This window comes from Bos mutus, chromosome 5 (genome assembly GCF_027580195.1).
Source record: "Bos mutus isolate GX-2022 chromosome 5, NWIPB_WYAK_1.1, whole genome shotgun sequence".
Classification (NCBI taxonomy): Eukaryota; Metazoa; Chordata; class Mammalia; order Artiodactyla; family Bovidae; genus Bos; species Bos mutus.
Genome location: NC_091621.1, coordinates 7,214,256 through 7,238,600, shown reverse-complemented (window position 1 = coordinate 7,238,600; position 24,345 = coordinate 7,214,256). Strand labels below are relative to the sequence as shown.

Sequence of the window (24,345 nt, the reverse complement as noted above, 5' to 3'; positions counted from 1 at the left end):
ACCTTATAGAATAAGAAGTTAATTTCTCCCCAAAAAAACATAATCTGTGAAGCAGATGGATCATGGTAAACAATTAAATATTACTCAAATTCTTCATATATGGCCTGTTACAATGTGCATTTCTATAAAGAAAATTAGCTCATTTGTCATTGGTAAATAAGGGATGAGGTATAATGCAGTCATTTGAAAATCACATTTTTTTTTCATATCTAGCTTTGCCAATGTGTTAATGTTTGAACCACTAGTAAAAGCAGCTGAATTTAACTTGCCCTAATATAGCTTCCTGGTGGCTCAGACAGTAAAGTGGAGAAGGAAATGGCAACCCACTCCAGTATTCTTCCTAGAGAATCCTGTGGACAGAGGAGCCTGGTGAGCTGCTGACCATAGGGTCACACAGAGTCGGACACGACTGAAGCAACTTAGTATGCCTGCATGCATTGGAGAAGGAAATGGCAACCCACTCCAGTATTCTTGCCTGGAGAACCCCAGGGACAGAGGAGGCTGGTGAGCTGCCATCTAAGGGGTCACACAGAGTTGGACACGACTGAAGCGACTTAGCAGCAGCAGCAGTAGATGGTAAAGAATCCACCTGCAATGAAGGAGACCTGGGTTCAATCCCTGGGCTGAGAATATCCCCTGGAGAAGGGCATGGCAACCCACTCCAGTATTCTTGCCTGGAGAATCCCCATGAACAGAGAAACCTGCTGGGCCGCAGAGTCAGACATGACTGAGCAATTAAGCACAGCACAGCAATATAGCTGAACACAGCAAGTTACGGAGGATCCACCATCACACCCTTCTTACTCTGTCTGACCAGCAGCTCAGTCCTGCAAAGTTAATCATGCAAATCTCCCAAATCATTATACATTTGCCGTTGCCTACAAAATTTAGCAACCTTAACACTTCTTTGTAATTTCTAATATTAAACTACCTTAAGATTCTTTAAAAGTCATATTTAGCAATAAAAAGGAAATGTACTGATGTGGAAGGAACTTCAAGATAGATTATTAACTGAAAAATGAAAGATGCAGACACCTTGCACAATGTGCTCTCTTTTGCATCTGAAAAGGAGAAAAAAGTTAAAAATTATGCCCTGCTTTTACATTTTTAAAAAAGCTGTAAACAACACAGAAAAAGGGGCTACCTTGCTGGGTCTGGAAACTTGCTCTTTTTTTTAATTGGAGTATAATTACTTTACAATGTTGTATTAGTTTCTGCTGTACAACAACATAAATCCACTATAAGTACACATATATCCCCTCCCAGTTGAGCTGAGCAGTCTGTGCTATATAGCAGCTTCTCACTGGCTAGTTATTTACACACTGTAGTATATATATTTCAGAGCTACTCTCTCAGTTTGTCCCCCCTCTCCCTTCCCCCACTGTGTCCACAAGTTCATTCTCTACATCTGCATCTTTATTCCTTCCCTGAAAATAGGTTCATCTGTATCATTTTTCTAGATTCCATATGATATAGATATTGATATAGATAAATACATATGTATGTGTTAATATACAGTATTTGTTTTTCTCTTTCTGACTTACTTCATGCTGTATAACTGACCCTGCTGCTGCTGCTGCTGCTGCTGCTAAATCGCTTCAGTCATGTCCAACTCTGTGCGACCCCGTAGACAGCAGCCCACTAGGCTCCCCCATCCCTGGGATTCTCCAGGCAAGAACACTGGAGTGGGCTGCCATTTCCTTCTCCAATGCATGAAAGTGAAAACTGAAAGTGAAGTCGCTCAGTTGTTTCCTACTCTTAGCGACCCCATGGACTGCAGCCTACCAGGCTCCTCCGTCCGTGGGATTTTCCAGGCAAGAGTACTGGAGTGGGTTGCCATTGCCTTCTCCAATAACTGACTCTAGGTTCATCCATATCGCTACAAATGACCCAATTTCATTCATTTTTTATAGCTGAGTACCATTCCTTTGTATATATAGACCACGTCTTTATCCATTCATCTGTTGATGGACATCTAGGTTGTTTCCATGTCCTGGCTATTGTAAATAGTGCTGCGATGAACACTGAGGTACATGTGTCCGTTTGAATTATGGTTTTCTCAGGGTATATGCCAGATCAATCTCAGTACTGGCATATACCCTGAGATGTAGAGAAAAGAGTACACATGGTTCATGAGATGTAAAGAAAAGAGTACATATGGTTCTTTGTACTCTTCGGCCATTTACAGAATTTCCCATACTTTGGGGATGCAATAAACAAAAATTAAAAGGTTTTTAAAATGTTGTATTTACTGCTCTGGTTCTTTAGCAGAAACTCAACATATCTTTTTAACAGCATCAGTATTTTTGTCTTGTTACTATTTCTGTAACTTTCCAAAACTGTATGCTATGAGTGATCAGTCCAACTTTATTTTTTCCATTTTCGTATATGATTTTGCAGAACATGGGTTTTTTCAAAAAACCATAAATCGTAATAACTGTCAACTAGCCATAGCTCTTTCCGTCTCCCATGATCCCCTTCTCCTTCCAGTCTCCTATCAAATTCAGTCTTACATCAATCATCTCATACTGTCTACCATGTAGAGAGACAGGTCTTAGAGATCTTCTAACATCTGTTACTTCCAGGAGAGACAGCGGAGTGTATTTGACATTTGAAGTGACTGTCATGACAAAGCAACGCTATGTCTCCAAAGGAGCAGCCAGATACCAAGCAAAGGTCTTTAGTTCTCATACACAGTGAAAATAAATTAAGGACTATTTCTTCTCAAAAAGGCTTTACAGGTGCTCAGAGGTAAAGAATCCACCTGCCAATGCAGGAGACACCAGAGATGTCAGCTTGATCCCTGGGTTGGGAAGATCCCCTGGAGGAGGAAACAGCGACTCACTCCAGTATTCTTGCGAGGAAAATCCTGCGCTGTCCGTGGTATCACGAAGACTCAGACACAACTGAGTACACACACCATTTCTCAAAAAAAAAAAAAAAAAAGTTCCTTTTAAAAGCATATGTCTGTAGAGGAAAACATAGAATTTCAACACTCAAGTGATAACAGCAAGTCATTCAATAGCAAATATCTTTCCATTTCATAGCTCATACCCCCAGGCCACCCAGCATTTCTTGGATAAACACAGTTTCACAATCTTACACAATGCATTAGTTTCAAAGAAAATGGTTTACTTTCACAAGGTACTAGCCTAGACTCAGAAGTATTAACTACCTAACAGTCTACGAAGTCTTAATCCACAGGCTGCTGTTTTTAATAGCTTATGATATTAGTTTAGTGACAGTTACTTCTTACAGAATAAAAACATGCTAAACATCAAGGATAGTATAAGCCTTCTAACCCAATTTGATTATATCTAATAAATGATCAGTTAATCAAATAAAAGCAAGAAATCCAAATATTCTTCCTATATATTGTTTTTTTTTTTTTAAAACATACATCTGAATATGTCTGCATACTGTTAGCCAAACTTTTGATGTAGGGCCAAGGCTTTTTTTTTTTTTTGAGAATGGGTCTAAGGGCTGATGGAGTTTCAAGTTTCCTTTCTTGCATAGGCTGCATTCATAATACACATCTACAATTACCTACCTGCAGTTTCTGGTTTCCATTTCCTAAAGTAGAGTGGGATGCTTCCAGAATGAGCTAAATGCAAATTCATTCTAGATTTAGTAATTTCCTCTTAGATTTTTACTAATATCAATAATTGTAAGCCTAATTTAAAACTGTTTCTGAACCATTCAACTTAGTACTTGCAAAGAAACAACTCTTTTGCCCTCATGTAATATTTAACTGTTACATGATCACAATACATATACAACTGGAAGACACAGAGAAAAGACAACGGATTTTTGGCAAACATAATACTCACTGGTGAGAGAACTAGATAGATAAAATAGACACCCAGCATATAGCAATATCCTGTGGGTATCATAATGTTCTGCTAAGGAGATGGGGGAAGTTGGTGAATCTGGAGGAAGTAGAAAGTCAATTAAGTTGGGGGTTGTAAGAGAATATTTACTGTCATCTGGGAGTATTTAATCTTTAAATACTTCAGTTTTGGAATAACTGAAACCCAGATGGCATGCGCCAGCAGCAGTGACATGGAACTTTTACAGAAAACATAGAGTTGAAAGATAATATTCAAGATTTTCTAATCTCAAGCCTTTATGTAACAGAGAAATACATTTTAGCTCAAAGAGTACAGGTGACTTTTCCAAATTGACTCAGTTGATTAATAGTGAAAACAGAAGTCCTCACTCCTGAGTCAACATAGTTGCTCAGTCGTGTCTGACTCTTTGCGACCCCATGAACCACAGCAGGCCAGGCCTCCCTGTCCATCACCAACTCCCGGAGTTCACCCAAACTCAAGTCCATCAAGTCAGTGATGCCATCCAACCATCTCATCCTCTGTCATCCCCTTCTCCTCCTGCCCTCAACCTTTCCCAGCATCAAGGTCTTTTCAAATGAGTCAGCTATTCGCATCAGGTGGCCAGAGTATTGGAGTTTCAGCTTCAACATCAGTCCTCCCAGTGAACACCCAGGACTGATCTCCTTTAGGATGGACAGGTTGGATCTCCTTGCAGTCCAAGGGACTCTCAAGAGTCTTCTCCAACACCACAGTTCAAAAGCATCAATTCTTTGGCACTCAGCTTTCCCCATAGTCCAACTCTCACATTCATACATGACCACTGGAAAAACCATAGCCTTGACTAGATGGACCTTTGTTGACAAAGTAATGTCTCTGCTTTTGAATATGCTGTCTAGGTTGGTCATAACTTTCCTTCCAAGGAGTAAGCGTCTTTTAATTTCATGACAGCAATCACCATCTGCACTGATATTGGAGCCCCAAAAAATAAAGTCTGCCACTGTTTCCACTGTTTCCCCATCTATTTGCCATGAAGTGATGGGACTGGATGCCATGATCTTAGTTTTCTGAATGTTGAGCTTTCAGCCAACTTTTTCACTCTTCTTTTTCACTGTCATCAAGAGGCTCTTTAGTTCTTTTTCACTTTCTGCCAGAAGGGTGGTATCATCTGCATATCTGAGGTTATTGATATTTCTCCCAGCAATCTTGATTCCAGCTTGTGCTTCATCCAGCCCAGCGTTTCTCATGATGTACTCTGCATATAAGTTAAATAAGCAGGGTGACAATATACAGCCTTGATGTACTTCTTTGCCTATTTGGAACCAGTCTGTTGTTCCATGTCCAGTTCTGACTGTTGCTTCCTGACCTGCATACGTGTTTCTCAAGAGGTAGACCAGGTGGTTTAGTATTCCCATCTCTTTCAGAATTTTCCACAGTTTCTTGTGATCCACACAGTCAAAGGCTTTGGCATAGTCAATAAAGCAGAAATAGATGTTTTTCTGGAACTCTCTTGCTTTTTCGATGATCCAGCAGATGTTGGCAATTTGATCTCTGGCTCCTCTGCCTTTTCTAAAACCAACTTGAACATCTGGAAGTTCACAATTCACGTATTGCTGAAGCCTGGCTTGGAGAATTTTGAGCGTTACTTTACAAGCGTGTTAGATGAGTGCAATTGTTGTACCACAGTTCCAGCACATCCTTCTACGTTATAATTTCTATCAGCAGACAGCTCCAACTTCCACCAGGCACTGGTAACAACACCTAGAAATAGTCACTGCCTTCCAGCCTCCTTATCTTAACTCCCTCATGCCTCAAGTTATAGAGCCTAAATCCTCCCCACTTCTCAGCATATTGCCCCTTTACTAAATTCTTTTCTGTGAGATGCCCACTTCTTAAAATATCCTGATGTTTTATTTGTTCATGTATTGACTGAGAGATCCTAGTTCCCCAACCAGAGACTGAACCCAAGCCTCCTGCATTGGGAGGTCAGAGTCTCAACCACTGGATCACAAGGGAAGTCCCTGTGAGACTCTTTTAAATGTGCCAAATATTTCTTTCTGGATCCTAGTTATAGGACCAGTTATCACTCTATGATTCTCCAATCATATTTTCCCCTGCCTTGAAAACACGAAACTTCACTTTTCAAAATCTACACCAGCACTTTAAGGGCAACTAATGGAATATCTTGATTTTATCTTGTGTTTTCAGACATTTCTTTAGGAAGTGCTGTAGCCTGGATTTCTTTGGGTTTATTTACTTGGATTCTCTCATCTTCTTGAACATGCAGGTTTATGTCTTTCACCAAATTTGGGGAATTTCCAGTCATTATCTCTTCAAATAGTTCTCTGTGTTACTCTGACTCCTCTCCTTCAGGGACTTCAGCCACCCTTGGTTATCATCATGTGTGTCCCCCAGGGGTTTGTTGGGGTTTTTTTTTCAGTCCATTTTCTCTCCCTTGTTCAGACTGGGGAAATTCTGTTGACCTGTGTGAATACTTGGATTTTTAAGAAGAGAGAGATGTGAAAAAATCTTACTAGAAATATATGTCTGAGGCATTTCCCTGAAAATTCATAACATACTTTTCTTCCAGAGCTCTATATACAACTGCTGCTGCTGCTGCTAAGTCGCTTCAGTCGTGTCTGACTCTGTGTGACCCCATATATACAACTAGATTCTTATTTTCCTGTCATGATTTAACTGTTACTTGTGCAGGAAGTAGCTCCAATTTTATTTCCTTTATTGATCTTTTCACAATCTGTACTGATGTTGTTTATAGGTTTTTAGTGGTTTCTTTCCTGCTTCCTTCCCTGGGGAGCCAGCTTTCAAGGGCAGGGACCATACCTTGTTCACTACTGGTTTGCACAGAGTTGGCTGTCTGCAAATATCATTATGAACAAAAAGTGAATAAATAGATCTACTACCCCTTATATATCCAAGGAGAAACAACTGGCAGGTCCACATATTTTAGTGATGGGGCTGAAGTTGGACCAAGAAAAAGATAACACCTATGTTCACAACCTGGGAATTTTAATCTCCTGGGGTGTGTAACCTCCAAAAAGGGGAGCCCATTTGTGGCCCCTTCTTACCCAGATATGCCTAGAAGTCTTAGTAAAATCAAATTTAACTGGTATCCAAAAATTGTTCAGACTAAAAGATTAATACAAATCTTTAATTGCAGTCTGTTGAGGAAAGACGGAAGAAGGTTTAGATTCATTGCTGTTGTTGTGTCCGACTCTTTGCAACCCCATGGACTGTAGCACACCAGGCTTCCCTTCACTATCTCTTAGAGTTTGCTCAAGAGATAACTCCTGTCCATTGAGTCAGTGATGCTAGCTAACCATCTCACACAACAAATTCCTTAAAAGCCTTTTCGCCTGACTTCCTCCCCATCTTCTCCCCTTCCCTCCCTGCTTCTCCTTACTCTCTCCCTTTCCTGCTCTCTCCTATATTGCAACACAGTCCTCCATTTCTCCCCACAACAAGCCCCCAGAGCCCTCCTCCACACCAGCCGGCACGATAGGCTCCCTCGCCCTTTCTTCTCTGCCCTCCTTGACATTGTCATTTTTCTTCTTCTCTTGCTCTGCATACATTTTGGATTTTTTTTTTTTTTTTTTTGGTCTGCTTCTTTGCTCTCCCATCACCCTGCTCTGATATACAAGGCCAAGAAGCTCCCTGGAGAGGGCAGAATCTTCCTTGCTGGTCAGATTGAAGAGGAGACCAAGTGGGTGGAGGCATAAGAAAGGATGCTCACCCTGGAAGGAAGGGGAGGGAGAAGAATGCCGTGCAAAAGAGAGGTGACAAAAAGCACAGACAAGTCCCTTCCCCACATCACAATGACATTCAGACAGACAAGGACAAGATGCCATCGTAACTGTACCTGCTGGTTCATTTCACAGCTTTCTTTCCCCTCCCTAGCCGCTCCCCTGTCCTCCATGCATTTCTCCCTCTCTGTTGTTTTGTCCTACAAGGTTTCAATCAGGGTTTTCCAGCCTATGAATGATAAGAACTATGCACTGTGGGCTCAGAACAGAAACTGCCATTTTATTTCCTCACTGTGAAGAAGGCACAATTCAGTAAGAAACTTAAAACACAGCCTAGAAGTATTTATCTCACTGTTGAAGGTAATGGTTTAAAAAAGCTTAAATGAGGGCTTCCCTCAGTGGCCCAGTGGTTAAGAATCTGCCTTAGCAGGGAACATGGGTTCACATCCCACATGCCATGGAGCAGCTGAGCCTGTGCGCCACAACTACTGAGCCTGTGCTCTGGAGCCTGGGAGCACAAGCCCTGAGCCCAAGTGCAACAACTGCTCACCCTAGAGTCCGTGCTCTGCAAGAAGCACCACAGTGAGAAACATGGGCACCGCAACTAGAGAGAAGTCCCCATTCGCTGCAACTAGAGAAAGCCCACAAGTAGCAATGAAGACCCGCTGCAGCCAAAAAATGCGTAAACAAACTGGCTTCAAGCTATGAAAAAGCATCAGCGGAGGTTAGGATCCTAGGCTCTGGAGAGTGACTGAGCTATTTCAGCCCCACCGCTTAGCAGTGGCCTAAGCCCCTATCCAGACGCTGAGCATCCCTGACGCCAGCTACTCTGTCAGGAAATGCAAAGGATAATATGCTGCCCCAGAGGGGTTCTCTGAGGGTGAAATGAATACTTCAGGTGAAGTGTTCAATCAATACCTGGCAGATAGTCAAGTTCAACGAACTTTAGCTGTTGTCATGGCTGTTGTTGAATCACACATAGGCTGACTGATCTTATCAGTCAAACAGGCCAAAAAGGGTTGGGACCAACATTTGCGTATCTATCTAAGCAAGGGCCTTATCGGATACCCCTCAACATGTCCTAACTGGCTTTCATTCAGTCTTCGTTCTGGTTTACATGTGAAGGACAGCAACGTGCAGCTTTTCACTCACAGGAAATCATGCAGAATGTAGGGCCCACAGGACACCGTGAGTTTCCCCGGGGGCACAGAGGTACAAACAAGTACTTTACACACTGAGAGAGTACAGGAGCCCACCTTCCAGAGGGGCTGGGCCAATGGTCCCAATGGCCGGGGCACTCATAGAAGATTCCAGTCCTTTTGTTCTCTCAGACTTCCACAGAATTTAAGTGGTGGGAGGTGGGGGCGGGAGGGAGGGGCCAGAGAGGGAGGGTGGCCAGCACAAAGCCTAGAAGTCACCATGAGTAAAGGCGACTTGCTATATTAATCCGTGTAATTAATCCAGCATGCTAAGGAAGAGTCTTCACAGAATCGAAACTTGTGTGGTTTTGATCCAGGGAGATTAGAAAACACTGTTGCTTTTACTTGCCAGTGCCTCCTTGGCTTTGTGCTAGAGCTGTGTTCTTCGGAGTCCAGTAGGAACAAAGGAGGAAGCATTTCTGTGAGCACGGGGAGCACGGGCACGTTGACAAACATCCTTCTTCCCCTCCCTTCTGGGAGACCCTTCCTGAATTTCCTAAGAACTAAGCCCAGGGTTTGTGTTTGCATTATTTTCCTCCAAAAGCCAAACGACTGAAAATTCCACCCCTCCTCCACCCAGTCTGTACTGTCACCCATGAAAAGTGGTTTTCACCCAGGCCTGGGTGGATGGCAGACCCCACCCCAAGCTCTTTGCAAGACAGCAGCGAGAATGGCGCAGAAGCTTTCACGGTTCCAGTGGGAATCGCGGCTTCTTCAGGAGGGGAAGTAGCCTGAAAGCATCCTGTCAGAATCCGAGAGTCTTCTCACATGTTTTAGTGTGAGAAGAACGGGAGCCTTTGGAAATGGCAGAGAAAGAGCAAGAAAGCCTCCAGGAAAAGCAAACTTATCTGGGCGAGGCCTAGTCAGGCTTCATCCACCTCTGGTGGGCTATGAGGTAATTCTTAAGACTGACATGAGCTACATCTGAGCAAACAATGATATTCTGAAGCCATTTCATCTCTCCTAATTATACTTGGGAAAGTGAAAGTGAAAATGGCTCAGTTGTGTCTGACTCTTTGCAACGCCATGGACTACACAGTCTGTGGAATTCTCCAGGCCAGAATACTGGAGTAGGTAGCCTTTCCCTTCTCCAAGGGATCTTCCCAACAGAGATCAAACCCAGGCCTCCTGCATTGCTGGTGGATTCTTTACCAACTGAGCTATCAGGGAAGCCCAATTATACTTGGGAGGAGCAAACGTAAGTCTTCCCCGGGAAGCCTCCAGGATCTATGCTACAGGGGTCTCTAACCTTGGGAAGACTCTTCCAGCCAGTGGATTGTGCTGAAGCTACCCTCAGTGCCAGCAGAATGGTGGTGAGAGGTAGCAGTCACAGGAAGCTTCCCAGGGCATGTTTGGGGACTGAGAAGCACTTCACTCTCAGTTCTAGAAAAAGAGAGAACCATGGTTTGCCAGTGAAGTGAGATGAGTGAGGAGGACAAGACCCCAGCTCTCCCTCTCCCCTTCCTGACCCTTCTTATAGTTCTCCAGGCCATGATCCCTAAGCTACTGCCCAGACTGAGGCCAGCAGGAGAGCTCCCAGCTGAATGCCAAGGTCACCCAGCTACTATTAGTCAGTGTGTGAAAGTGAATGTGTTAGTCACTCAGTCGTGTCCTACTCTTTGTGACCCCATGGACATAGCCCACCAGGCTCCTCTGTCCATGGGATTCTTCAGGCAAGAATATTGGAGTGGGCTGCCATTTCCTTATCCAGGGGATCTTCCTGACCCAGGGATTGAACCCAGGTCTCCTGCATTGCAGGGAAGATTTTTTACCATCTGAGCCACCAGGGCTCATAAAAAAGCTGAAAGTTTATGAGGCCTCACCGTTAGAAATAATTTTACACTCCCCTGGCTTTTCTCACTGTTGTTCCCCTGTTCCCAGCATGGTGCTTGGTGCAGAGTCAGCATTTAATAAATATTTGAACTGTGTCATAGAACTCATACCAGCCAGCTCTCTTGCCTTTTGATAAATTCCCAATCTCTCTACTAAATTATAAGATCTTCAAGGATAATCACATTGACAGACTTATCCATGTGTCCCCCTTCCCCCCGCAACACCTAGCAGAACATCCAGAACATGGTAGGTTTTAGTAAGTGGTGGTTGACTCTGCGGTCTGTGGCACAATCTTCTTACATGCAGTCTTGTCATAGGGGTCTCTGGACAGCATGACTTGTGCTTGCTCATGTGTGTGTTTGTGTTTGTGTGCATGGACACACACATACTCTTGTCTGCATTTACATCTGTATTGGTGTGTACATGTAGGGTTTCCCTGGTGGCGCAGATGGTAAAGAATCTGCCTGGATTGCAGGAGACCTGGGTTCAATCCTTGGTTTGGGAAGATCTCCCGGAGAAGGGAATGGCTACTCACTCCAGTATTCCTGCCTGGAGAATTCCATGGACAGAAGAACCTGGTGGGCTATAGTCCATCAGGTCATATACATATCTTGCTCTGAAAGGAGCAGCACCAAGGAAACTTAGAAGTGGGAGGCCATAAGTTTTGGCTAGTTATCAACCGTACTATTTGCAATTTTTTAAAATATATATTTCTATAACATTCTGCTGACTGACCCTCTGGGTTCTTATTGGTTGATTGAAAATATTCAAAAACAGATAATAGATCATCCAGTCTCCTCCTCCTCTTGCTTTATGGCTCAGGAGACTGATCCAGAGAGGTTAAACAGCTTGCCCAAGGTCACACAGCAGATGATGGAGCCAGGGCCTCACATCTTCTCACCTCCTTGAGTCTCAGCAGCCTAGTTTGAGCTCTATGACTCTTGAAAACCTACTTTTGCTAAAGTTACCAAATGGTCCTAGTTGTCAAATTAAATAAGCATCCCTAGTACATTTCATTTTTATCTTTCTTTACTATTTTATGCCAACTAGACTCTCCCTCAAGTTGAAACCCATGACCTCCTTTAAATGTTGCTAACAGTCATGCTAATGGTCATCGGCCATGTAATGGGGAACAAGTACATTGCAAGAACTTTATTTTGTGACCCTTATCCCCACAATAAACTCTAGCAGTCAGATATGATTGTCCTCATTTTTTAAAATTTATTTGAGACAGAAAAGATGTGGTATACCTTCATCTTTCAGAGCTGGAGTCAAAGATAATGGAAAAAGCTAATACATTACAAAGTAGCATATGTGTATGCCTTTTTGAATTATGGCCATTACTATCAGAATAACTAATAATAGATAAGCTTCAATGTATCACTAGTTGCCTCTGGAGACTTGAAAAAGTTATGGAGGAAGTGGCAACTACTGGTTTTGAATGTAAATTCTTGGATACTATTAGTTTACATGTTTAAATAATAATAAAAGTTTATAATTTCAAAAAAAGTAAATAAATGAAAAAAATAAAATTTATTTGGCTGTTCTGGGTATTAGTTGCAGAACATGGGATCTACTTCCCTGACCAGGGATTGAACCTGGCCCCCTTGCATTAAGAGAGCAGAGTCTTAACCACTGGACCACCAGGAAAGTCCTATGATTGTCCCTATTTTAACTTAGGAATACTAGGAGAAGTGAGGATGAGGAACTTGGCCAAGGTCACACAATTCATCCATGGTTAACTTGAAATTTAAACTCAGAAGTCAGCCTGTGGATTGGGTACTTCCCACCACAATTGGGAAGTACCAAGGAAAATGAGAAGTGGGAGACCATAAGTTTTGGCTAGTTACCAACCCTACTATCTGCAATTTTTTTTTAATATGTTTCTATAAGATTCTGCTGACTGACCCTCTGGGTTCTCATCGGTTGATTGAAAATATTCAAAAACAGAGAATAAATCATCTGGTCTCCTCTTCCTCTTGCTCCTCCACAATTGTCAGCTCCTGCCTCTTTCTCACCTTTCTTGGTCACATGCCTTCTCAGTTTCCCCCTCCTTTCGTGTCCCTGAAATATTATCCCTCTGAGTTCCAGTCTCAGCTCTCATTTCTTTTCCCTTCTTTTGATCATCTCATCCACTCTCAAGACTTTCTTACAACCCCTGAATGACTCCATAACCTTTTCCTCAAGCTCAGACCTCTATTCTAGGTCACAAACAAATAAAAGCTCTATATACAGATCTACTTCAATATATGTATCTGCTAAGGTCCATTGCACATAATTGTCTCCTTTCCTAACTTCTGCTCAGTTCAGTTCAGTCGCTCAGTCATGTCAAACTCTTTGTGACCCCATGGACTGCAGCATGCCAGGCCTCCCTGTCCTTCACCAACTCCCGGAGTTTACTTCTGCTCAGCTGATAAGAAATTTGGTTTAGCTTCATGATATTTCAGTGTCTTTTCTCCTCATGCCACTTGGGTTTGGTTTATTTAAGGCAAAAATAGCAAACTAATCCCTCCTTGTTATTTTAACTAAAGGTATATTTGTTACTTTTAACCAAAGAGTTAACACATGCTGCAAGAGGAACACTCCACCTGTCAGCTGAGGCAAGGTCCCAGTTGCTCAGGAGGCCAGTCGCGACTCCAAAAACTCCTTCTTCATCACTATCATCATCCTGGGCCTGGCATCTGATCTCATGATCATGGTCAGAAATGGAAAATCAAAGGCTGATTTTGATTTTGGCTACCGTCCATGGGGTCGCATAGAGTTGGGCACAACTGAAGCAATTTAGCAAACACGTAAAATAGACAACTAATGAGAGCATACTGTATAGCCCAGGGAACTCTACTCAGTGCTCTGTGGTGACCTAAATAGGAAGTAAATACAAAACACAGAGGACATATGTATACATATAACTGATTCACTTTACTGTACAGTAGAAATTGTACAATACAACGCAACATTGTAAAGCAACTCTACTCCAATAAAAATTAATTTTAAAAATTCCCAGATGATTTGTATATACAATAAAGACATAAAACACACTTTTATCTAAAGAATAAAATATCTTTCCCATGGTATAGGAGGCTGATCATGACCCATCATCTATTTATCCCTTTCCCAACCCCTGATCTCAAAGGGCTCCCTCTGTAATCTGTTTGACAAATTAAGGAACATGAGGCATCAAAAATCTAAAGAGGCAATTCCCTGTCTTCTTCATCCTGGCCACCCTAGGGCCTAGCACAGTCCCTACCTCACAAGACACATGCTGAGTCAAACTGAACTGGATCAATGAACCCTTTAAAACACAGATTTCTGAAATAATACAGTACTACATTCATATTGCATCTTTCATCCAGGTATGGTCTAACCGGAACAAGAAACAATGCATGGAGAAAAGACAGTCAGTGTCATGAGCTAGACGCATCTTACAGCTTCAGACATGGAAGATGTCATCATGGGGCAGGGGAGGTGGGGACATGGTCCTGCCTGTGAAATCCTTGCTGCTGTCAGTTAATTTACCGCCTGAAGTCAAACCCATGCTCTATATATTAAAGCACAACCCCCACCTTTCTTTTGTTTAAGAAGAGCAAACTTTCACCACAAAGATACAAGAACAACAAATATTGATCTTCTTGACGGATGGTACACCTCACACCACAGGCCACTCAAGCATCTGCTCGTTACCACCCAGCCCTCCCCTTTGTGGAGAAATCGTGCCAAGCGGCCTCCTGTGTTGAGCGACTGCAGATCGCAAATATTTAAAAGAAATAAATTTCTCTGAATGAAAGCACCTTTCTTTGTTCTTCAGCCCCCTCTCCTCCCAAGTCATGTTGATTCTGGGGCTCTGCATACTGCCAGCACCTGGACTTTCAATTGTTTGCTTGCCAAGATCGCTGTGGTTTCCTTGCTTGGTTTTAGGAACCATTATAAGTACAGTAGCCAATGAAGGTGTGTTTTCTTTCTCTCCTGGCAATCTGTAGGGGAAGCATGGGCTTCAGGACACCTAGCAGCAACTGTTATTAGAGTGCAAGGGAAGAGGGGTACAAAAATTGGAACTCCTCTGTCTGAGCACTTGTCTCCTAGGAGGATGAGAAGTGGACCACCATTGCCGATCAAAAGGAAAGAACTGGGTTTCCTCAATAGCCTTAGTATTTGGCAGAGAAATTTCTAAACCTGGTTTTTCTGAAATCCAAAACCATTCTTTTTTTTTTTTTAATTAATGAATTTATTTTGGCTTCATCAGGTCTTAGTTGCAGCACTTGGGATCCTTCACTGCATCATGGGTATCTTCCGTTATGGTGCACCAACTCTCCAGTTGTGGCTCTTGGGCTCTGGAGTGCAGAGACTCAGGAGTTGTGGTACGCAGGTTTAGTTGCTCTGAGGTATGTGGGGTTGTAGTTCTCTGACGAGGAATCAAACCCGCATCCCTTCCATTGAAAAGAGGATTCTTAACCACTGAACTACTTGGGAAGTTTCCAGAACCATTCTTTAACTGAGCATGAAGACTTGCAATCAGAAATAAGTATGGAGTTTCAGCGAGCAGAAATTCAAATTGTGACTGATGGTGGCCACTTAGAATATTACCCCAGGTGTCTAAATACAAATACTGAATAAAGCTACTATTTGACACTAAGCATCACCCACCATTCAATGGAGTAGGGTGATGCCCCATGTGATCTTGATTGCTGCTAATCTCTCTCCACTGAGCTATGTTTCAAGGTAGCATTAGAGTTAAGTAAACTTCAGCCAAACCTTGTGATCAAGTTAGCGTTGATGACAAGCTGGGTGTAGGGACAAGTGGTCGGTGTAAAGCTTTAGCTTTTCTCTTACCCAAAGCTGACTTCTCAAAGTGTTGCAGCCTCTGTTAATACTACCAATGGGAAGTATGTTTGTTACTTTTCATTGCCTATATATCTTTATTCTACTCCCAGAAGCAGTTATTGGTAATCTACACAGCTCAACATTCAAAAAACTAAGATCATGGCATCTGGTTCCATTGCTTCATTGCAAATAGATGGGAAAACAATGGAAACAGTGACAGGCTTTATTTTCTTGGGCTCCAAAATCACTGCAGATGGTGACTGCAGCCATGAAATTAAAAGACACTTGCTCCTTGGAAGAAAAACTATGACCAGACTAGACAGCATATTAAAAAAGAGACATTACTTTGTCAACAAAGGTCCGTCTAGTCAAAGCTATGGTTTTTTCAGTAGTCATGTACGGATGTGAGAGTTGGATTATAAAGAAAGCTGAGCACCAAAGAATTGATGCTTTTGAACTGTAGTGTTGGAGAAGGCTCTTGAAAGTCCCTTGGACTGCAAGGAGATCAAACCAGTCAATCCTAAAGGAAATCAACCCTGAATATTCATTGGAAGGACTGATGCTGACGCTGAAACTCCAATACATTGGCCACCTGATGCGAAGAACTGATTCATTGGAAAAGACCCTGATGCTGGGCAAGATTGAAGGCAGGAGGAGAAGGGGATGACAGAGGATGAGATGGTTGGATGGCATCACCAACTCAATGGACATGAGTTTGAGCAAGCTCCGGGAATTGGTGAGGAACAGGGAAGACTGGCATGCTGCAGTCCATGGGGTGGCAGAGTTGGACACAACTGAGTGACTGAACTAAACTGACACAACTCAAAGTCTTGATCCATACAGTTTAAGTGAGTGATTCCCCTAAACCTCAGGGATAAAACAGATGCTCAGATCTGACACATTAGCACATTACAATGCTATTAGCTGCAGGGTTTGAAGTTCAGAACCAAAGTGATGTAATGAGATTTCATTGAGGCAACCAGGGTCAAGGTTTGACAGTAAGAGACTGCAGGGTCTGGAGTGGCTACAGCCATCTGATAAACACAAGACAAGTGTCTGCTGACTTTAAATTACTTTTTGGTGAGACAGCTTGAGTTGGGTGAGCTCTACTACTTTGCCAATTCTGTCTGGTTCTTAGAGACTTGTATTTGTGATATGAGGATCAAAATGCAATCTGTGGTCATGGAATAGTCTATTTCACCTTGGGGAAAACTGATCAGTTCTGATAAGGGTTGTACTGATAAGAATGATGTGCACTTCACCTTGTTGACACATTCCCTAACCAGTTGAGCCAAAAAGTCCTAGGTAATTTACTCATTCCAAAAGTGAAAGATAAACTACAAACCCTTACAACTAAAATAAAAAGGTATTTTGGTCTTGTCAACATACAGAGTGAGCCATGGAGTAAGGAGCTGAAACCAGCCTCTCTTTGGGGGCTAGATTAGGAAGATCACCAAGGAATTACATAACAAGTGTTTTGAATTATATGAAAATCATTAAGCCACCTTCATTTTCTTATAAAGCCTCCATAAATTACAAGAAATATCAGAGGAAACATGACAAAGCCACTATTTAAATTTAAATTTAAAATGAAATTTGGATTTACATAGAATGGATTTGCACAGAGTCAAATATTTTTAGGAAAATTATTCTATAAAAATCATCAACTCTAGATGTACTAAAATTTATGTTTCAAAATAATCTATCATAAATGTATCTTCGTATTTCACTCTCCATAAAATACACAGTTTTAACAAAAGTTGCATCAGCAGAAAAACTCTCCTGAAAACCGAAATTTATCAAAAGTTATTGGCAATCTTGGCTATCCATTCATATTTAATAGTAAGGCACTAAGAGGCTGACTGCAAACTCTGGACTCACTGGAAGCCTTGTTGATTACTGGGCTTCACTGTGGCATGAGTCAGTTATCCTGTCCTTTCCATGAAAGACTCCTCAATGTCAGAATGTGAGGGTTTTTCTCTGGTTTCTCCAGAGAAGATTCCTCCAAAGCCCAGCCTGGGAAATAGTTGCTTGGTTGATGGCACTCAGGGAACAGAACAGGAGAAAGGGTTACTTTCTAAATTTCAGGAAACCCCTGTTTGGAGATCCCACTTTATCTCTGAGGCCAGTGTCCCTCTCTAACTTAATTTTACTGGATAATAAATCTTTCCTTGGAAGGAAAGCTATGACCAACCTAGATGGCATTTTAAAAAGAAGAGAGATCACTTTGTCGACAAAGGTCCATCTAGTCAAAGCAATGGTTTTTCCAGTGGTCATGCATTGATGAGAGTTGGACCATAAGGAAGGCTGAGTGCCGAAGGATTGATGCTTTTGCACTATGGTACTGGAGAAGACTCTTGAGAGTTCCTTGGACTGCAAGGAGATCAACCCAGTCAATCCTAAAGGAAATCAACCCTGAATATTCATTGGAAGGACAGTTGCTGAAGCTCCAACAATACTTTGGCCACCTGATGTGAAGAGTCGACTCACTAGAAAAGACCCTGATGCTGGAAAATATTGAAGACAAAAGGAGAAGCGGGCAGCAGAGAATGAAATAAGATAGCATCACTGATTCCACGGACATGAATTTGAGCAAACTCCAGGAGATGGTTGGGGACAGAGGATCCTGGCATGTTAGAGTCCAGGGGTCTCAGAGAGTCAGATACAACTTAGTGACTGAACAACAACAAAATCTCTGTCCTGATTCTGGAGGTTGAGCTAAGGAAAAGCGGAGCCCTGCCTCCAAACTGTCACCAGCCCCTTATTTTAGCCCTGCTTTAGAAAATATGTGAAACCTTCGAGTTCCAGTTTTCTCAGAGGTAGATGAATTGACTCACTTCTCCTTGTAGGACCCCTGTGTAGACTTGCACTGGGAAATCACGCCTCCTGTGACTTTTTAACCAACTTCACAGCTTTCAAAAAATTGTTGAAAATGCTTACTTGATATTGTCTTCTCTCTTTGTCTTTGTTTTTTATCCTTGTGGGTGAATGTTTCTGTTTTAAAGCAGTGCTTCCCAATTTTTTCAGAGTCACAAGGGACAAAAAAACATATAACATTTGTCAGAAAGTAGTGAAGGCAACTCTTCTTACCCTCATCCCCCCAACATATAACATATAACTGTATAACATTTGTTGGAAAGTAGTAAAGGCAACTCTTCTTACCCTCATCCTCCCACCTAAGACAAATACCTCCATAATGAGTCACTTAAGTCACAGAAGCTTGAACCCCAGACACATTCACCCTGGTCCTTGGTGACGAGAGAAAAAGGAGCATCTACCCCAATCAGTGAAACAAAATCACAGTGAAGACAAAGGGGATAATCTAAAAAGAAACTAACATACAGTTTGGCAGGACAGTACAGCACAGCACTGAAGACCATAGTGCCTGAGCTGGAACCCTGCCCTCCACTTTTTACTGCATCTCTGATCCTAGGGAAATTGTTCTATCTCTCTTGATGTCAATGCCCTCATCTGGAAAACAGGATTTAAGAGTAACTCCTGTTGCTATGAATGTTTAAGGGAGAATGTAACTGCAAAGTGCCCAGCACAGAGTTGGTGAAACAATGAGTGGAGGAAATACTGATAAGGGTTAAAACGAAAAAGACAACATTCACAAAGAAAAAAGATAGAATCTTAGGGAAAAAAAACATTAAACAGAGAATAAAAGGGATCAGAGCCACAGTTTACAAACACATAGATCCTTAGGCCCCCACCATCCACAAAAATACAGAACAGATGGATAGAGATATATAATACGTAAAACAGGATATGTGTATAAATATATATATATATATATATTTAAAAGAATATATACTGGAGAAGAAAATGGCAACCCACTCCAGTATTCTTGCCTGAAAAATTCCATGGACAGCAGAGCCTGCCAGGCTACGGTCCATGGGGTCACAAAGAGTAGAATACGACTGAGCCACTGCACACACTTACATACAAACATATATTTGTCAAGAGTATCTGAGTTCCTTTTATGTGACAGAGGTTCTAAGAGTTAGTTTGTTTTCAGGAGAGGAACAAATTTACTATCTCCACTTGGTTATTAATTAGCCCTTCAAATGAGATCAGGCATTCTCCCTTATTGTTAGCTCTCTTCTCACAAGACTATAAATAAAAGTACAACCCATCTCCCATCTTATCATCTGCCTCACTCAGATGCCAGCCCACACATTATTCTCTGTGGAAAAAAAGTCCAATGTGAATATTTAATATTAAATTGTTGAGGGATATATATGTGTGAAGGGCCAGACCATCACACACTTGTAACTATGTACTCCAGTAAGTCAAAGCAAAAAAATTACTAAAGTAGGAGACATTAAATAAAAGGCTTTTGGATAGCTATGGGTACATATGTTATTAAACCTACAAACATTGCTTCTCAAGAAAATATAAAGTTCCTTCCAGGTTCCTGTTAGTGTTTGGGGTTTAGATCGTACTTGGACAAAGGAATCATAATTCAATTATCCAATGATTTATTACAAAACACTTTGCCCACACTGGCTATTCTGATGTGTAAACATCAGAGTATTACACTCCCTCTATCCCAGGCTTCGCATTTCAGATTTCATTAGCCAATAAAGCCAGGTTTATTTATAATAAAGTTAAGCCCTTCAAACCACTGACCATGGAAACCAGATTTTGAAATAATTCAGATTTGTGTTTCTGTTCTTTCTAATTAAGGGTAATATCGGGAAGCACAGACAGTGGGTAGCATTGTTGGAGCACCATGGATTTAAGCAAGAAAATCTGATTATCAGCTCATGTCAGAAGCCAAGCGATAATGCAGCTTAGCATTCGTTTGGGTTTTCTCTTTGGCCAAAGATAATTACCGTTCGTGAGGCCTTACGTAAGTGTATCTAATATCTAGGGCCCTAAAATTTATGAATAGCAAAAGCACACAATAGGCAAAGAAGAATTACTGTATTTATTATTTCTATGGCTTGTTCCACCATGATAATTTCGTTATCTAGCAGTCAAACCTCTAAAATCAAAGTATAATTTCTTAAAGGACAAGAAGTTAGCTATGCTGGCAAGGTTTTCTGCCCAATTTCCTCTGATGAAAGTTTTTTATACCAAATTAGAAGTAGAAGAGCCAGAATTTTAAAAAGAAATTTACCAAAGGGGATTCAGAGTTACCTACTGAGGTCACTGCACAAACAGATGTTAAGCTTCTGCAGTGAGATTTCTTTTTTCATAAAGTATAATTTCTTAAACCTGTGCTATTGATAATAAATGCAATGCTTCCTACCAAACAACACCAAAAGATGTGTAAGATGTAAAACAGTTCTTGGCAAAGAGGATGGTGTCTCAGAGAGTACTGCTGTGTTACAAGCAACTTGAGTACACATCACAGAGAATAAATTTGGGAAACCCAGAGGGGGAAAAAAACTACTGGAACTAGGGATTAAAAGTTTGATAAAAGCAGATCTAATTATGAGGATGAAAAAAATACCAAGTTGTAAAACTGCCAAAATAAGAATGCCGAGATCCACCAAAGGATAAAGATACAATTGCTTTTGGAAGAAAAAGATAGTGTGATTCTCCGTAACTGTAGTTTATTTTTTAGGAATATATTTTGTAATTTGTTTACTACTCATTATATGCCACCAGTAACTAACACTTTATTGAGTATCTACTACACTGTTCTAAACACTTTTGACATCCTTAATGCCTCAAATCTTCCCAGTAACCAATGACCAGTAACCAGTAATCATTATTTTATCCTCCCCATTTTACAGAGGAGGAAAATGAGTCACCGAGAGGTTAAATAAATTTCCCAGCTGCCTTCCACTACTCTCAAAGTTACATAAAACTTTTTGTTGAAATCCATTCTGGTAATTAGATTCGGCTTTATATATCAAACTTCTAAACTCTAGTTCAAACAAAGTTTCCCCTTCAGGGCCCCAAAATCTATTCCTTGTGACACTGGGTTGGCCAGAAATGTTATTTGGGTTTTTCTGTATGTTGGTATGGGAAAACCCAAACAAAGTTTTTGACCAACTCGATGTATACTCAGGCTGCTCACTTTACATAATTTTACAGCGATGTTCACTCTAATTCCAACCTGAAGGAAATGGCGTGTCAAGACCCATCAGAGTAGCTCCTCTGCTAACTCAGGCTCCAAGCACCAACTCTCCATCCTTGGGCAAATCACCCAACTCTCTGCTGAACCAAAGTCCAATGGGAGCAGTGTCATTGACAGGATAATGACAGGTGAAGGTAAGGTCAAAGGCAAAGCTCTTACAATCTGAATCTAGAATATTCCCCACACTGCCCACGCTGCTCCTGAGCTCTCACTTGCCATCTAGGTTTATTTGAGGTGGGTGGGAGGAAGGCGAAAGCACAATCGGAGTAACAACAATGGTGACAATGACAACAGGTTAACAATAAGAAAGAGAAGTGCTCATCAGCACAAAGAAGCAATCTGTGCAGTGGATCACAGCACGCACGCTGGAGCCAGACTGCCCAGACCAGACCCTGGATCTACCACTTGGGCAAGGTGCTTTCCTTTTCTTTGCCTTCATTTTCTCACCTGTAAAATAAGGATAACAGCAACGCTCATCTGATAAGATATTTATGACAATTCAATGACAATATTCATAGAGAATTTATAATAGCCAGGTGGGGGGGTCACCAACATGTATTAATACCTATACACATTGGAGAGTTATGGGTAGTGATACAACTACCTGTTCAGTGGCAGGTGCCATCAACTCATTGGTTATTGTACTGGGAAGTTCAAAGATAGAGATGACTTTTCTTTGTTTCTACTTTTTATCCTGATGCAAAGTTAGTGATTTTTTTTCCACCTTGGCCAGAGAACTAAAACAGGAACTTGTGCCTCATGATTTATGTGGCTTTCGTCTACTTCTGTTTTTACATTTTAGTAACAAAATGTTCTTTTGAGCACTATAGAATCATATTAGACTATTGAGACTTTAGGATTTCATGAGGACTGCTTTATGGTGTTCATGAAGATACTAAGGCAGAAGTAGCAGAGGAGAAAATAGTCAAGTCATTAGGGGCCATGAAGAAGGAGGGAAGAAGCTACAGATGAGCAGTGGGCCTCCTGCCCTCAAATCCATGGCCTCTGCTCTTCCTCTGACACTAGAGAGATAAAATGAGGAAGAAGAATAACTATAGCAGAAGAGCACCTAAACCTTCATGGCAGCCATGCTAACGAGTGTGGTATGAAGAAGGAAGGAAGGAAGGAGAAAGAGAAAGAAAGAAGGAAGGAAGAAAAGAAAATGAACAAAGGAAGGAAGAAAAAGAAGCTAGGGAAACTGGTTCAAAATGGGTCATGTGGCTATGCAGAGTTGCATGGGATAGAAAGTAGTTGAGAGGGTGACTCAGATTCAGTGACTGAAGAAGCAGATGACCAATATCAGTGCCTAGGCATGGTAGTCCCTTCAGTGTCTGGCTAGAAGCTTCAGTGACGCACCATTAAGGGGGCACAGGTGCTTCAGAGCAAATTCACCAGTAGTTCTCTTCTTATCTTTCATGTTTGCTTGGACTACTGTTTAGTCGTTTTCCCCATACTTTAGCTTTCCTCTTGCATTTTTTTTTGTTCCTATCATTTTGCTTTACACTCTAGAAGATTTCCCACAACTTTTTTCCAATTTTCTGTTAAATTATTGACGTTCAATAGGTATATGTTTGATTCTTGAACTCTTTCTGTTTGCTGACTGCTTTTTATTCCAAGACACAGTTGTTCCTATTTTATGGATTTTCTCAGAATCTCCCAGAGGATATTAATTAGGTATCTTTTTAGAGTGAAAATTTTTTCTGGTTTCTGAAATATGCTTGTTTCTTCTAATGCCAGTTTTTCTAGTGAATCTTCTTGGTCCTTTTGTGCAATTGCTGTTGTTGTTCAGTCACTAAGTCATGTCTGACTCTTCACAGACTCATGCACTGCAGCATGCCAAACTTCCCTGTCTTTCATTGTCTCCCTGAGTTTGTTTAAACTCATGTCCAATGAGTTCAGTAATGCCATCCAACTATCTTATCCTCTGTTGCCCACTTTTCCTCCTTCCCTCAATCTTTCCCAGAACCAGGGTTTTTTTTTCCAATGAGCTCACTCTTTGCATCAGGCAGCCAAAGTGTTGGAACTTCACCTTCAGCCTCAGTCCTTCCAATGAACATTCAGGCTTCCCTGGTGGCTCAGTTGGTAATGAACCTGCCTGAAACCCAGGGATCGATCCCTCATCAGGATCTTCCCCTGAAGAAGGGAATGGCCACCCACTTTAGTATTCTTGCCTGGAGAATCCCATGGACAGAGGAGCCTGGCAGGCGACGGTGCATGGGGTCGCAAGGAGTTAGACACGACTGAACAGCTAACACTTTATGCAATTGGTTTTTCTTAAAATCTTGCAGTCCTTGATATGATGGCTCAAAGCCTAGTGAATGGGCTTCCTCTCTCTTTTTGCCCATGTTTATTCTCTTATTAGAAGATTCAGGGCTACCCCTCAAGGACCGTGATCTTGGTAGACACTGTCAAAGCATGTGAACTGAATGGCTTCTCTGTCGGTATGGGTGAGCTGGCTGCAGCTCTTCCAAATGTCAGAATGGGAGGGCTTCATTCTAAGACACCAATTCCCATACTAAGGGTCTGGTCCTCCTTCTACAAACTCTCACCTTCTTTAGAAAAAATACCCTCCAGTTTTGTTTTGTCCTGAAGAGAAAATCCTGCCTGCAAATGACTCCTGACCTCTCATCATCCTCTAAGGGTGGAATGCCTTGCCCAATTGGAGAATGTGGAGGAAACAACTGAGTACCTTTGGCTCAGCGAACACTCCTCCTTCATCTTTGGGGGTCTATGGAATGCAAGTGTCTCCCCCTGCACCTTTAGACATCAGGTTAGTTATCAGAAAGCATCTGCTGTCCCCCACCACAGGGGAA

At 41.7% G+C, this 24,345-nt stretch overlaps 1 protein-coding gene and 1 non-coding gene across 2 annotated transcripts in view; both read right to left on the bottom strand.

Annotated features, from left to right (window-relative positions):
- Nucleotides 1-24,345, bottom strand: part of C5H12orf42 (chromosome 5 C12orf42 homolog) — a 131,340-nt gene that overhangs the window by 59,158 nt on the left and 47,837 nt on the right.
- Nucleotides 12,198-12,270, bottom strand: TRNAK-CUU (transfer RNA lysine (anticodon CUU)). The gene has a single exon. It is a non-coding gene; the product is annotated as a tRNA-Lys (tRNA).